A 10,656-nucleotide genomic window follows, 5' to 3' on the forward strand; every position below is an offset into this window, starting at 1 on the left:
GGAGAGAGAGGTCAGTGCGGAGTGGGGAGAGAGAGGTCAGTGCGGAGTGGGGAGAGAGAGCTCAGTGCAGAGGGGGAGAGAGAGCTCAGTGTGGAGGGGAGAGAGAGCTCAGTGCGAAGGGGAGAGAGAGCTCAGTGTGGAGGGGAGTTAGAGCTCAGTGCGGAGGTGAGAGAGAGCTCAGTGCAGAGTGGGGAGAGAGAGCTCAGTGCAGAGTGGGGAGAGAGAGCTCAGTGAGAAGGGGAGAGAGAGCTCAGTGCGGAGTGGGGAGAGAGAGCTCAGTGCAGAGGGGGAGAGAGAGCTCAGTGCGGAGTGGGGAGAGAGAGCTCAGTGCGAAGGGGAGAGAGAGCTCAGTGCAGAGGGGGAGAGAGAGCTCAGTGTGGAGGGGAGAGAGAGCTCAGTGCGGAGTGGGGAGAGAGAGCTCAGTGCGGAGGGGAGAGAGAGCTCAGTGCAGAGGGGGAGAGAGAGCTCAGTGCAGAGGGGGAGAGAGAGCTCAGTGCGGAGGGGAGAGAGAGCTCAGTGGGTAGGGGAGAGAGAGCTCAGTGCAGAGGGGGAGAGAGAGCACAACGCTGACGGGAGAGCTAGCCCACCATAGGGGAGATGAGCCCTGTGCAGAGGGGAGAACGAGCCCTTTACTGTCGGCGTCAGTGATGTGGGCCCAACAGTAAAGGATGGCATCGGAAGATTGGTGGCTTCATCATTGGCTGGGTCCAGGACTATTGACATTGAAGTAGTGGCAGGATGGCACCATGACAATATCAAATGCAGTGAAAGGCTCCCTTGCTGGTGTGCCTGGCATGGGCAACGGCAAAGGTGAATCAGCCCAAAGGAGAAAGATGGCACCTAAGGATTGGCAACTCTGACATAAGGTGAAAGATAGGAGTTTAGAAGAGATTTGAGGGAAAATGTTGTCACCCAGTGAGTGGTGAGAATCTGCAATGCACCACCTGGGAGGTGTACAAAGTTAAAAATCAGATTGATCAAGATGATTTTCACTTTGTCCACTCCAGTCCAACACCAGCACCTCCACATCATGGGAGGTGTAGTTGAAATGGGAAACCTCACAACCTTTAAAATGTACTTGGATGAGCACTTGAAATGTCATAACATTCGAGGCTTTGGGCTACATGCTGGAAGGTGGAAGCAGCATAGATTTAAAGTAATTTTTTGTTGCTGGGCCAAAGTGTCTCTCCTGTGATGTATGATTCTATATCACTTCCATGTCACTGGCAGATCCCTCTGTTGGAAACAAGATGCCTTAATTGAATCATACCCTCACCAGGTCATTGGTATATCTGATAGGGCACTGGCAACTTTGCCACATGATGTGTCCCCATCATTGCTGCTTTAAAACCACTGGTGAGGTTTTTAATGGTGCCTTAAGGGGTTATCCTTAACTCTTCCCACTCTGGACTTAATGGGAGGGAAGTAGTTGAGAAGGTGACAGGTTTTTGTACTTCCTTCCTAAGCACCCATTGCATATTAGCCCCCACTTCCCATCACAATTCTGCAGGGAGCTTTAAATCCCAGTTATTGGATGAGGGTAAACCTTGTGTTTTGCAGCTCTGGAAATATATAAATAACCAAGCCCAGATTAAATCCATCACAGGTTTCTAAGGCAAGCAATTTAAAAAATAGCAAAACCTCTCTCACAGTAAAGGCTGTGGGCTGTGCCAACATTGCGGCCTTAGAACTGAAAACTTGTTCTCCAGAACAAACCACACACTTATCCACTGGCATCTCGGGGACAAAGAAAAAGGGTGTCCAAATTGATCCTGTCTACAAAAAGCAGAGCAAATCCAATTTAGCCAAATCGCACACCATTACACAAAATGATGGACAGTGTCATTGACAGTGCTACCTGAACAGTATTCAAGTGGCAATGACCTGCTCATCAACGCTCAATCTGGATTGCACCAGTACCTCTCAACTCCAGACCTCAGCCTTTGTTAAAACATGGACAAAGACACTGAATGCTAGAGTTGAGATTGAAATGATATCAAAGTAATATTTGACCAAGTGTGCAGGTAGGGGATCCTAGCAAAAGTGAAATCAGCGAGGACTCTTAATTGGTTGGGAGTTATTCCCAGCAGAAGAGAGGATAGTTGTAAAGGAATGATGCCCCAGGACATGGCTGCTGAAGTTCCGAGGGCAGTGTCCTCAGCTTAACCATCTCATCCACGTTAATGGTAAAACCACTCATCAACTTATTCATAATAGCATAACACACTACTGAGTCAAAAAGGGTAGTGCTGGAAAAGCACAGCCAGTCAGGCAGCATCCGAGGTGCAGGAGAGTCGATGCTTCGAGCATAAACTCCTCATCATTGAAACATCAATTCTCCTGACTTGCTGTGCTTTACCAGCACCACACTTTTCAATTCTGATCTCCAGCATCTGCAGTCCTCACTTTCTCCTAACACACTACTGAGGCAAGTGGGATTTAATAAGGAGACAACCTCTGCATGACCCCTTCCACACTAATGCCCTATTAATTATATCCTTAACATTAGCAGGAGATAGGTGGGGAAAATTGATTAAGTACTTTAAGATCAGAGTTTAGATTAGATTAGATTAGATTTACAGTGTGGAAACAGGCCCTTCGGCCCAACAAGTCCATACCGACCCGCCGAAACGCAACCCACCCATACCCCTACATTTACCCCTTACCTAACACTACGGGCAATTTAGCATGGCCAATTCACCTGACCTGCACATCTTTGGACTGTGGGAGGAAACCGGAGGACCTGGAGGAAACCCACGCAGACACGGGGAGAACATGTAAACTCCACACAGTTTAATTTGGAAGCTGCTGGATAGCTCAGCTAAGAGGGTAGCTGATCTTTTAAATGTGAGTGTCTGGGGTTCAAGTCCCTATATGGGTGCTGCTTTCAACTTAATTTATTTCCTATCATCAGCCCATTTCCCAGTTGTGCCCATGGTGATGTTAGAAGATTAGTCATCCAGGGACCTTGGTTAAAACTTTCAGGACATGGCTTTAAATCTCAACCTGGCAGTGCATCTGAACTCAAATTATGTGGCCATAAACAGGTCCAGACAGATGGGAGCTTCAGCTTGATTGTTGCTTTTTTTTTCTGTGGTTATGTGTATGCCTGGGTATTCCTGGAGAGGGAGCACATGACGAGTTTGAGGCCTTCCATATCTGGTGACTGGGGAAGGTTGGACTGTATCATCACATGCACAAATGGGTGATTATTTTCTGCTGAACTAGTGCAATAACACAACCCAGTGTAAAAGGGACTGATCTCCTTTTCTCAAATGTTTATCAAAAATGTATAGCAAGAGATTTCTCTCCTTTGTTGGTTTGGAAAGATCCGGACATTTGTAATGTTGCAATCTGCAAATAATCTAATAGTCTATAAACAGTTAAGAGTTTGGTTTCCTGCTTCACCGACTGGCTTCAGAATGAATTGATACTTAACATATTCCCTCCAACACAAAATCAAAAGTGAGGATGTTCACTGGTTCATTGCAAGTTCCCTTTCAAGTCACACACCTCCCTTCACTGTCACTATGTCAGAACCTTCCAAACAACACTGAGTGCATCTGTACCACACAGATAACAGTGATAACAAGGTAGCTCAGTAACACCTTCTCAAGGGTAATTAGGCACAGATAGCACATGTTAGCCTTTCCAGAGATGCTCACATCCTACGGTAAATGCAAACAATGTAATAGCCCATAAATGTTTATGTTTGCCTACAGTAGGGGAGGAGCAGCACACATTGAAGTAAATCAATAATGTAGAAACACACAATCAGTAAAACATCAAAGCCAGAACAAAATGAATTTACCAGCCAAGTACTGGAGCAATCTAGTTGGCATATAGCCCTGGCCCATTTGTATTGAAGCCATAATGCCACCCACTGCCTGAATGTTGGGGGCTGTGACCACTAAATAGATTTTGTTTTGAAATAAAATCTCCATGGTGTCTGTAAAGACTGTTTCTGTAACCTTAGTTTGGGAGACTTAATTTTGTTATTCACTTTCCCAGACAAACTGCTCTCCAACATAAATCTGGACATGGGTAAAAAAGTTTTCTGTGGTGTCTGAATGCAGGTGGTGAATTGTAATCAAGCCCCATGATTCTATGAGTCTCACAAATATGTAATTGGCCAATTGAATCACTAAAATGGTTACCTTACCTGACTTTGACTGCTACCTAGGACAAAAATAAAACTCTCCCAAGCTTTAATCAATAAAACGTATTCATTATACAAAATATTTTCCTTTAACAGATGGCAAAACAGATTATTAACTATGACTATGCAAAACTTAAACTTATCCTCTTTAAATCCAAACACACAAGTACACAAAAATAGAAAGTGGAGACAGATAGTTCCGGAGGTCATCATTGGTGGAAAATATGGACAAAAAAGATCAAAATCTCTGGATCAATGTCCAAATTAAAAGAGTGGAATGAGGTGGCTTTCTCAGTCTTTTCAGCTTTTGGCAATAATTGCATTGTTGTTAACTCCAGAGCAATAGAAAATTCTCAACTTGGTAGGCCGTCATTTGGACCTAGGTCTTTGCTTCTGTTAGAAGTTCTTCTTTGCAGTTTTTGAGGGGTTTTTTTTGCTCACACCAGATGAGAAAGTATGAGACCTATCTGTATTTGTAGGCTTTGTGGAGGTCAGAGTACAACTGTTCTTTCTGCATTTTGTGACAAACAACAACTTAAAAATTCAAAAGGCTGTTGCTAGGCAACTCTTTAACCCAAAGGTATCTAGTGTCAGCTTATCCCACAGAGGTATCAAACATAGCTTCTCCAGAAATTACAAAACTTTGTTTAAATAATAAGTGAACACCATATATCTCTACTTTTGATCTTTGTGTTGTGAAAAAAACACACCTGGCTGTTCTCTGCAACGCAAGTATCCAAAGTTCCATTTTTTTCTCGATCTCTGCACACAGCTACCAAGTAACTTTAACCAGAGCTCTGCACACAGCCTGCAAAATAATTTCAAGTCTATTGTATTCGAGAATCCTTGAAATCAACCTTCCAGTCGCCTTTGTATTTTTTGTGTTGTATGTGGCCATTTGCTTTTTCATGATTTTTGTTGTTACTAAAATCTCTTTGCTTTTTAAAAGTTTAGTATTCTTGAACCATTTAGAAAATACTTTGATCTCTTTTTCTGGGCCTTATGCAGATGATTCATGCTTGCCCACTTTAAAATTGCTGAAAATGTGTTGCTGGAAAAGCGCAGCAGGTCAGGCAGCATCCAAGGAACAGGAGATTCGACGTTTCGGGCATAAGCCCTTCTTCAGGAATCCTGAAGAAGGGCTTATGCCCGAAATGTTGAATCTCCTGTTCCTTGGATGCTGCCTGACCTGCTGCGCTTTTCCAGCAACACATTTTCAGCTCTGATCTTCAGCATCTGCAGACCTCACTTTCTCTACTTTAAAATTGCATCAACCACAGTTTCACTCAGTGTTTAATTTGCCAAGGCCTTAAAAAAGACAAATAACATTGGCATATTTTTAATATGTATCAATAAATAGCCATAATGTATATATGTGTCAGAGCTTTAACATTAAAAAAAATTAAGATTACTCAAGAATGTTAGAACAATGAATTACAATTACAGAAACATCAACATAATTGCAGTCATTGTTTTGCAGCAGTAACCATTGATTGAGAGATACTTTTGGATCCCTTTTCTGTCTAATGATCAATCATTAATTTGCACTAATATGGTCCACTTGAAGTAGAAAAATGACCAAAAATGCTTCATAGTAGCGTAATCAAACCAAATTTGAACTTGGCTGCATTATGAGATGTCAGGGAAGGTGCCCAAAATTTTTGGAAAAGGTGGTAGACTAAATAGACTACTTTAAAGGACAGAAGGGACGGCACGGTGGCACAGTGGTTAGGGGCGGCACGGTGGCACAGTGGTTAGGGGTGGCACGGTGGCACAGTGGTTAGCACTGCTGCCTCACAGCGCCTGTAGACCCGGGTTCAATTCCCGACTCAGGCGACTGACTGTATGGAGTTTGCACGTTCTCCCCGTGTCTGCGTGGGTTTCCTCCGGGTGCTCCGGTTTCCTCCCACAGTCCAAAGATGTGCGGGTCAGGTGAATTGGCCATGCTAAAATTGCCCGTAGTGTTAGGTAAGGGGTAAATGTAGGGGTATGGGTGGGTTGCGCTTCGGCGGGTCGGTGTGGACTTGTTGGGCCGAAGGGCCTGTTTCCACACTGTAAGTCTAATCTAAAAAAAAAGGTAGAGAGGCAGAGAGCATTGAGGATGGAGCTTAAGGCTAAAGGCCAAGCCACCAACATTAGAGCAATTAAAATTAGAAATGTCTAAAATGCTAAAATTAGATGAGTGCAGATCTCTCAGAGAGTTAGAGAGTTTGAAGGATTTATAAATAAAATGTGAAGATTGACTTCAACCTGCTTACTGAGTCAGCTTTAGGAGATTTTCATTTTTGATAAAGTGTGGCACTGGAAAAAGCACAGCAGATCAGGCAGCATCTGAGGAGCAAGAGCGTCAACATTTCAGGCTTAACACTTCATCAGGACTGGGGAGGGGGAAGGAGGCTGTGAAATAAATAGGGGGAGGGGACTGGGGCTGGGATGGTGATAGGAGGGCGATTGTGACAGGTTGGTGGAAAGTGTGGAGTGGACAGGTGAGAAGGAAGGTGAACAGGTCGGTCAGGTCAAGAAGGCGGAGCGGAGTCAGAGAGTTGGATCCGGGAATGGGGTGGGGGTTGGGGAGATTTAGAAACTGGTGAATTCAATATTGAGGCCAGGTGGTTTTAGGCTCCTGAGGTGGAAAATGAGGTGTTCCTCCTCCAGTTCATGGGTAGCTTAGTTTAGGTGGTAGAGGAGGCCTAGAATAGACATGTCATGGGGGAAGTGGGAGGTGGAGTTGAAATGGATAGCTACAGGGAGGTGCGTTGGTTGCTACGAATGGACCAGAGATGTACCCTGAACCGTTCCGTGAGTTTGCGTTCAGTCTCTCCAATGTAGAGGTGACCACATCGAGAGCAATGGATGCAGTAAATGTGGTTCGAGGATATGCAAGTAAATCTCTGCTGGATGTGGAATGATCCTTTGGGGACTTGGATGAAGGTGAGGGGAGAGGTGTGGGCATAGGTTTTGCCCTCTTACAGTGGAAAGGGAAGGTGCCAGGTGTGGAGAGAGGTTTGCTGGAGAGTGTGGAGCTAATGAAAAGGTCACAGAGGGAATGGTCCCTATGAAATGCAGATGGAGTGGGGAGGGAAATATATTTTTGGTGGTGGGGTCTGATAGTAGGTGCCAAAATGGCAGAGGATGACATGCTTGATTTGGAGATTACTGGGATAGAATGTGAGGACCAGGCAGATTCTATCCTTGTTGCAGTTTAGGGGCACGTATGGTTCAAGGGCAGAGGTGCGGGAGATGGAGTAGATGCAATTGAGGGTATCAGTGATAACAGGGGAGGGGAAATTACAGTCCTGGAATAGGAGGACATTTGGGGTGTCCTGGAGTGCAATCACTCATCCTGGGAGCAGATACAGCAGAGGCAGAGGCATTGGGAATAAGGGATTGCATTCGTATGAGGGAGGCAGGGGTTGGTGGGAGGAGGTGTAGTCAATTTAGCTCTGGGAGTTGGTAGGTTTGAAGTAGATGTCGTGACATGTCCCTTCTGGACATCCTGCACTGCTTAAACAAGACCACCTTGCATAGACTACTTTCTAAATGGTGAGAAAATTAGTAAAGCCAAAGCACAAAGGGATCTGGGAGTGCTAGTCGAGGATTCTCTAAAGGTAAACATGCAAGTTGAGTCCGTGGTTAAGAAAGCAAATGCAATGTTGTCTCTTATCTCAAGAGGGTTGGAATATAAAAGCAGAGATGTGCTACTGAGACTCTATAAAGCTCTGGTTAGGCCCCATTTGGAGTACTGTGTCCAGTTTTGGTCCCCACACCTCAGGAGGGACATACTGGCACTGGAACGTGTCCAGCAGAGATTCACGCGGATGATCCTGGAATGGCAGGTCTAACATATGAGGAACGGCTGAGGATACTGGGATTGTATTCGTTGGAGTTTAGAAGATTGAGGGGAGACTTAATAGAGACATATAAGATAATACGTGGCTTGGAAAGGGTGGACGCTAGGAAATTGTTTCCGTTAGGTGAGGAGACTAGGACCCGTGGACACAGCCTTAGAATTAGAGGGGGTCAATTCAGAACAGAAATGCGGAGACATTTCTTCAGCCAGAGGGTGGTGGGCCTGTGGAATTCATTGCCACGGAGTACAGTGGAGGCCGGGACGCTAAATGTCTTCAAGGCCGAGATTGATAGATTCTTGTTGTCTCAAGGAATTAAGGGCTACGGGGAGAACGCTGGTAAGTGGAGTTGAAATGCCAATCAGCCATGATTGAATGGCGGAGTGGACTCGATGGGCCGAATGGCCTTACTTCCACTCCTATGTCTTATGGTCTTATGGTCTTACCAACTGGAGTAGGAACACCTCAGCTTCTGCCTCAGGAGTTGACAACCACGCAGCCTCAACATTGAATTCACCAGTTTCCAAATCCACCCTCTCCCCCCCTCACCTCATCTCCAGATCCAACCCCCCCCAACTCAGCTTCACCTTCTTGACCTGACCTACCTTCCTTCTCACCTGTCCACTCCATACTTCCCATCAACCTATCACAATCACGTCCTACTTTTGCCACCTATCACCATCGCAACTACCTTACCCCTAGCCCCACTCCCTTCCCCCTATTTATTTCTCAGCCCCCTCCCAGTCTCGATGAAGGGTTAAGCCCGAAATGTCGATTCTCTTACTCCTCAGATGCTGCCTGACCTGCTGTGCTTTTTCCAGCGCCATACTTTATCAACTCTGACTCTCCAGCATCTACAGTGCTCACTATCTCCTTGTTTTTCATTTTCCCAGTCAGTCGAATCTCCAACATAAATCACACTACCAATAAATAATCTGCAATATTTGCCCACAGTGTTAAATTTAAAGATGAGCTGTGGATCCAAACCACAGGCATTACATAACGCTCAGTTCGCATTGTATGGTGCATTGGTGGGACACTCTGATGAAAAGCTGGTTCTCATTTATAGTCAGATGTGAAATATTATGAGTAAACGACAGATTGTGCCAGGACAGTGACACAATGGAGATATTCAAGTCCAAAACAGATCTTCCAACTGGGAATACGGTCCATAGCAAAACATTAACTCATTCATTGCATATTTTATCACTGAGTGGAAGAACCTCCAACAGTTTAGGCCAGACTTTAGTGGAATGGAGCAATTCACAACATGCTCCATTAGAATCAGGTACAACTGTATTTTTAGATTAAAATATTTTTGCTCACAATTTGTTGACAGTGAGATGATAATGGTGCAGTGGGGACAACTGGAATCTGGGACCAAAGTGCAAAATGGGACAAACAGTATCTCTTAAACCAATTAAATTATTAGGACTGAGAAATAAAAGGATGAAAATCAGAGAGAAGGGTGCTAAATCAGAAGCAGAAAGAGAAATAGAGAGAAAGAATGACAGGATTGAGAGAGAAAAGAAAAACTATGAATTTTTTTTAGATCTTAAAAGAATTAATAGTGTGAAGGGATAAGTCTTCTCATTTCCAGTTGTTCCGCTTTTGGATCAGTGAGGTCGATTGCCAGTGTTCAACGTTAGCAACATTTTCTGGTGAATTTGATAAGAAATGAATGTGCAGCAATTATATCGTCACTAGGAGGCTAAACATGAGATGCAGTTTTATAAAGACAACACAGGAAAGATGAAAATTAATCTACAACTTGTAATAACTCACAATTTCATGTGGGATTTCTTACTCATCAAAAGCTGCTGATCAATCTGTTCATCAAATAACACCATGCACTTTTCAAACTTTGTTTCAGCAAAGCCCTTTATCTAGTGAGGTCATAATGGACAGATGGCAATTATGATCACTCTGTACAAATCCTCAGTCTCTCATCCTGGTGAAGTTATAATTCCAGGCATCACAAATCATAACCAAAATGTTGTAACCCTATTGGGATGGTTGTTACAAATCCCATGGCACTATTTTGAGAGGTCTTGTGGAATTTGCCTAACATTCATCTCTCGGATATCTCCATTGAAGATAGATTAATTGGTCCTTCTTTAAATTGCTTGTTTTGGGATCTTGCTATGGTGCTGCCCATAACTGCCAAATAACATGTTCATAAATACAATTTTACATAAAGATTAACTAATGATAACATAAAATTGATTTCTTCCAATATATCAATATCGTACAAATCGAATACAAACAGTGGGCATTTCTTGTACAGGCAATATATTAATACTAACTTGATGCCACAAAGTTTTCTTGCACTCAGTAAATCAATGCCTTCTTGCAAGCATCAGCTCCTATTGACAAGATTTATTGTATTGTCTAACCTAGAATGTCAGCAATGTGGGTGTATAGCTCTCTGTTCCTCCATATAAACAATACATAAATATTGTGCACTGTAGCCCCTGTACAGATCCGCAGAGGACACCACTAGTGACATCCTGTCCATTTGATCACATACCTAGTGTCTCCTACCTCCACCCATACCCTATCCAAGCCAATAGGTTGCCTCCAATTCCATATGCTCTCAAGCATTCCGTAACTCTTTTCCTTAGTGATGAATTAATGGACAAAATTCCA

At 43.9% G+C, this 10,656-nt stretch overlaps 1 protein-coding gene across 2 annotated transcripts in view; it reads right to left on the minus strand.

Moving 5' to 3' along the window:
- acsf2 (acyl-CoA synthetase family member 2) overlaps positions 1-10,656 on the minus strand; it is a 175,970-nt gene that overhangs the window by 49,284 nt on the left and 116,030 nt on the right. The gene's annotated exons all lie outside the window — the stretch shown is intronic.

The sequence above is a fragment of the Hemiscyllium ocellatum genome, chromosome 25 (assembly GCF_020745735.1).
Source record: "Hemiscyllium ocellatum isolate sHemOce1 chromosome 25, sHemOce1.pat.X.cur, whole genome shotgun sequence".
In the NCBI taxonomy this organism is placed as follows: domain Eukaryota; kingdom Metazoa; phylum Chordata; class Chondrichthyes; order Orectolobiformes; family Hemiscylliidae; genus Hemiscyllium; species Hemiscyllium ocellatum.